This window comes from Lolium rigidum, chromosome 5 (assembly GCF_022539505.1).
Source record: "Lolium rigidum isolate FL_2022 chromosome 5, APGP_CSIRO_Lrig_0.1, whole genome shotgun sequence".
In the NCBI taxonomy this organism is placed as follows: Eukaryota; Viridiplantae; Streptophyta; class Magnoliopsida; order Poales; family Poaceae; genus Lolium; species Lolium rigidum.
This window is the reverse complement of record NC_061512.1, coordinates 70,829,258-70,835,257: the sequence shown is the minus strand read 5'-3', so window position 1 is coordinate 70,835,257 and position 6,000 is coordinate 70,829,258.

Genomic DNA, 6,000 nt, shown 5'->3' with positions numbered 1-6,000 from the left:
GCCTTGTCAACACTGTAGAGCCGGGGGGAGCCTAGAGCTGCGGCTGGCTGAGACCCCTCCGAGCGACGGCCCGCAATGCTCTTCTCGGTCACACGCGGCGTTGCGAAGTGCAGGGCGTGCCACCTGACCTATACCTGGTCGGGAAGGTGATGAGATTGCCTCGCTTAGTTTCCTCGCAGGGCATACATGTAAACGTTAAATACGAGCCTCGATCGGCTCTCGGGTTATCCTGTGAATCGGCTCAAAGAGCCGATCCACCCATGATCCGTACGGGGTGTACGAATACTTGGTGATCCTGCTTGATCAAGATGAAGCTAATGAGATCTACGACGATTTAGGGTTTTCACCACATAATCGGATCATCCTACTCCAGGTTGGGCCGGATGGCCACGCACGGTGCTCGTAAGCCGATCCTAAACAAGGCCGGAAAACCAACATGAAGTTGATCCTAGGAACATCCCGTTTAGGACTTGCGAACGCCACCCTACGTGCCACAGGATCCTCCCCCCTTTGTAAGGCCAAACTATTGCGAGATATTAAACTAATCCTTGTAGAACAAGGAGCAATCGTAACGGATCAGATCTACTAAATAATGATCAAGCGGGTGCCGCCCCCACACCTGGGATAGGCGTGAGGACGGCTAGATATGCAAGGGTTGCACTACGTAAGCATGCTTAAACGAAGAACAATGCTAACCCTAACACATCTAATGATAACTACGTTGCTCGCCATCAAAAGCGCTTCGATGACGAGCAACGCATGAACAACGTGGGGCTTAGTGCTGCCTAGATCGCAAGATGCGATCTAGGCAGCATGTCGCTTACCCGATAGAAACCCTCGAGACGAAGGAGTTGGCGATGCGCCGAGATTGGTTTGTTTTTGGGGTTGAACGTGAGTTGTTGTTTATTCCATAAACCCTAGGTACATATTTATAGTCCAGGGGACTTTCTAATGTGGGCATGCACTAAACCGTGCACGACTCAGATTCTATCTCTTATAATAAACTACTAAGTAAAGATACACGGGCAATTCAGCCCAAGACCCTTCGTGCCAGGCCGCCTTAGAATCCTTTCACAGGTAATCAGCACAAGCCCGGCCCACATCTGGATTCGTCTAAAATCTGGTGATAACAGAAGTGGAGACTCCCCTTGCAGCGTGTCTTGATCTCCCCGGCAACGGCGCCAGAAAATATGCTTGATGGCGTGTATTTCACACGTTCGTTGGGCAACCCCAAGAGGAAGGTATGATGCGCACAGCAGCAAGTTTTCCCTCGTAAAGAAACCAAGGTTTATCGAACCAGGAGGAGCCAAGAAGCACGTTGAAGGTTGATGGCGGCGAGATGTAGTGCGGCGCAACACCGTAGATTCCGGCGCCAACGTGGAACCTGCACAACACAACCAAAGTACTTTGCCCCAACGAAACAAGTGAGGTTGTCAATCTCACCGGCTTGCTGTAACAAAGGATTAACCGTATTGTGTGGAAGATGATTGTTTGCAGAGAAAATAGTAGAAACAAGTATTGCAGCAGATTTGTATTTCAGTATTAAAGAATGGACCGGGGTCCACAGCTCACTAGAGGTGTCTCTCCCATAAGATAAAAACATGTTGGGTGAACAAATTACAGTCGGGCAATTGACAAATAGAGAGGGCATAACAATGCACATACATGACATGATAAGTATAGTGAGATTTAATTGGGCATTACGACAAAGTACATAGACCGCCATCCAACTGCATCTATGCCTAAAAAGTCCACCTTCAGGTTATCATCCGAACCCCCTCCAGTATTAAGTTGCTAACAACAGACAATTGCATTAAGTATGGTGCGTAATGTAAGCAACAACTACATCCTCGGACATAGCGCCAATGTTTTATCCCTAGTGGCAACAGCACAACACAACCTTAGAATTTTCTCGTCACCGTCCCAGTGTCAATGCAGGCATGAACCCACTATCGAGCATAAATACTCCCTCTTGGAGTTAAAAGCAAAAACTTGGCCAGAGCCTCTACTAGTAACGGAGAGCATGCAAGATCATAAACAACACATATGTAATAACTTGATAATTAACATGACATGATATTCTCTATCCATCGGATCCCGACAAACACAACATAGAGTATTACAGATAGATGATCTTGATCATGTTAGGCAGCTCACAAGATCCAACAATGAAGCACAATGAGGAGAAGACAACCATCTAGCTACTGCTATGGACCCATAGTCCAGGGGTGAACTACTCACTCATCACTCCGGAGGCGACCATGGCGGTGTAGAGTCCTCCGGGAGATGAATCCCCTCTCCGGCAGGGTGCCGGAGGAGATCTCCAGAATCCCCCGAGATGGGATCGGCGGCGGCGGCGTCTCAGTAAGGTTTTCCGTATCGTGGTTTTTCGCATCAGGGGTTTCGCGACGGAGGATTTAAGTAGGCGGAAGGGCAGAGTCGGGGGCCAGACGAGGGGCCCACACCATAGGGGGCGCGGCCCCCCTTGGCCGCGCCGCCATGTGGTGTCGCCACCTCGTGGCCCCACTTCGTATGTTCTTCTGTCTTCTGAAAGCTCCGTGGAAAAATAGGCCCCTGGGTCTTCGTTTCGTCCAATTCCGAGAATATTTCGTTACTAGGATTTCTGAAACCAAAAACAGCAGAAAACAGGAACTGGCACTTCGGCATCTTGTTAATAGGTTAGTTCCAGAAAATGCACGAATATGACATAAAGTGTGCATAAAACATGTAGGTATCATCAATAATATGGCATAGAACATAAGAAATAATCGATACGTCGGAGACGTATCAGTGCCCGCGCTCTCGGGTGAGCCCCGGCCCAACGTCTTTGCCCGTCTTGCAAGTGCTCAGTTGTTTCGGCTTAGTCTCCCTAGTGGTAGTGTCCTAGTTCCCCCATCTTCTGCTGGTAGCGCTCTTGGTAGTCCTATCTTTGTGTGAGTGTGCGGTTCTTTCGTTTAAGCTGGGCTCAGCACTGTGTATCTTGTCGCCGTTAAGGGCGTTATTAATTTAACGTCGGGCCTTTGGCCTTTTATCTAAAAAAAAAAAAGAACCAGTGTCTGAGTATTTCCTGAGAATAAACTTGCCTCTTGGTTAGAAATACGAAAATAGGTGGATGACATTCTTGGCTTCTTTGCATTTACGGAGGCTACAGTGAAATGTGGAATTCCTACTTGCAGTGTTGCACTACTTCCTTCTGGTTTTATCGTCTATACTGGTCTATGACCAAAATTTCTCATGTCAAATTGTCAAAGTTTTGGTCAAGATCAAAAAAAAAAATTTGTCTTGTTGTCTCTAAATTAATCTAATTTGATGTTGCATACATTAGACTTGTTTCTTGTTTAATCTACACCTATAGTGTTATACTTCATGGTGTGGTATTAAGTTGAGGTAGGAATGTAGGATACTTTCGATCGGCAAGGAGCAAGTGCATCAATTCAAAGTGTTGTCTTCTGTATGAGACTGTATGCCATCTTCGTTCTTGTTCTCCCCCGGTGCCATGCATAGTCTCTCTGTTATTAAATAAACATGAGTTGGTAAACTGCAGAACATATTTGCATTTTGCAGAAATAAACATTTTCTTGTCTCTGATTTGTTTTTTGATTTGATCTTATCTGATACTGGTGTGCCTGTGTATCTTTTCTCATACTGTCCGATATGACTTATGAGATATTTCCCGCTATCATCTCATTTTTATCAGGAACCTTTGCCATTGCAACAAATTATATTTTCAGACGCAAACAGACAGCAGTTGTCCATAACAAAAACATGAATCAAACTGTGATGGCAAATTCCAAATTGCAGCAGATACACAATGTTATTTCAGATGCAAAAGGACACTACATTTCATTCGAAAGCAACTAAGGGACATACAAAGTTGCAATTACAATAATTGTACTATTACAATGTGTGTTTCACAAGTACAATAGCTGCGCGCTAGCTCTTTCATGTTGCGGGTCGGCCGGTTCTTGCCACCGGTGAGACGATCTTGAGCAGCAGCTGATCTCATATGGCGCCACTTCGTCAGCATCCGCAGGAGGACCTTCTCAGCTAGTCTTCGTCGCCGGCGAACCACGGGAGCTTGAGCGCGTCGGCCGCCGTCAACCTCTTCTCGGGGTTGCATGTAAGCAGCCCCGCCATGACCTCGAATCCTTCCTCGGACAGGGTCTCCTCGGGGAACAGCTCGCGCAGCCTGCTGCGCTGTCCCGGCTTCAGCGCTGGAATCTTGGCGGCGCGGGGCAGGGACGCGAACCGGGCCTCCCGCAGAAGCTGCTCCCGGGGATCGGGGCATTCTGCGGCATCGACTTCCGGCGGCGGCGAGGCTAGGTGCTTGATCGCGACGGTCTGGCCCGTGGCGCGGTGGCGAGCCTTGAAGACGACGCCGAAGGCGCCCTCGCCGAGGCAGGTCTTCTCTTCCTCGTAGTCGGCGGTGGTGGCGTAGGCGGCGGGCTTCTTGATGGCGGCGGCCTTCTTGATGCCGCTGGGGCCAGGCCATGTTCTTTTCGCGACGACGACCTTCCTCTTCTTGTTGACGGCCTGGCCGCCCATGACGACTGCGGCGGCTGGTCGCTTGCATATGGCCATAGCTAGGGCGATCAGACGACCGGAGTAGAAGGAAGCGCGAGGTGGAGGAGGTTGTGGGATCGATCAGACAGCACAGGACAGGAGTAGCTCAAATGGATCTGAACTCTAGGGCGAGGGTAATAACGAGGCCGGGGCGGGAAGGAAACTCAAGTCGGATTCGTAATTTGGGGCGAAAACTTGACGAGTACGTTGTGTTCGATCGGATTCGAACTGCACTTTGGGCTTTCCATGTTGGGAAACAATGCGTCCTAGATTTTCCTTTCCTTGTTGCGGTGTAGTCAGATGGTGAGGTTACGGAGGACCCTCAGGAGATCGGTGAGATGACAAAAAAATTCTTTGGACATTTGTACGAATCTGAGGGGACAAGCGGGATGGACGCTGTACTTAACTTGGTGCCGCGTCGAGTAACTGTGCAGATGAACGAGGAGATCACATCGCCATTCAGTGAGGATGAGGTGAAGTGCGCCCTTTTTCAGATGTACCCGACGAAGGCCCCTGGGCCTGACGGATATCCTGCGCATTTTTCCAACGTAATTGGGAAATATGTGGTAGCGAGGTAACGGAAGCGGTCCTTCGGATTTTACGTGGGATTGATAGCCCGGAGGAGATAAATAATACGTTTATTGTTCTGATACCAAAGGTAGCAAGTCCTACCGAGTTGGGCAGTTTTGGCCGATCAGCTTATGCAACGTAATTTACAAAATTGCTTCGAAAGTTCTAGCCAACAGGTTGAAGAGGATATTGCCCGAAATTATATCGCAAGAGCAATCAGCCTTTGTACCGGGGAGGCTGATCACAGACAACATAATTACAGCTTATGAGTGCCTTCATTTTATGAAGAGGAACAAAGCGAAAAAGCATAGACATTGTGCACTAAAGCTGGATATGAGGAAGGCTTACGACCGAGTTGAGTGGGCATATTTGGAAGCGATTATGTTGCGACTTGGTTTTGATAGAGGCTGGGTTAGTTTGGTGATGAGGATGATCTCGACGGTGTCATTCTCGGTTCTTTTTAATGGGGCACCTTTGGAGTCTTTTAGGCCATCACGGGGAATTCGACAGGGTGACCCAATATCCCCTTATTTGTTTTTGCTTGCAGCGGAGGGCCTTTCGTGCCTTTTAAAATCAAGAAGTGTTGTTCCATCATCGAATCTCGAAGGTCTAAGAGTGGCAAATTCTGCTCCGGCAGTCAACCACTTACTTTTTGCGGATGATAGCCTGCTGTTTGTGAAAGCAAGTATTGAGGGAGCTAATGAAGTTACAGGGGTTTTGGAGGCCTACTGTCAAGCTTCGGGACAACGTGTCAATATGGATAAATCTTCGGTTTTCTTTAGCAAGGGATGCCCAGAAGAAGTCCGCAATGCTATGAAAGAGAGGCTAATTGTGCAAAACGAGACTCTTAATGAAAAGTACCTTGGT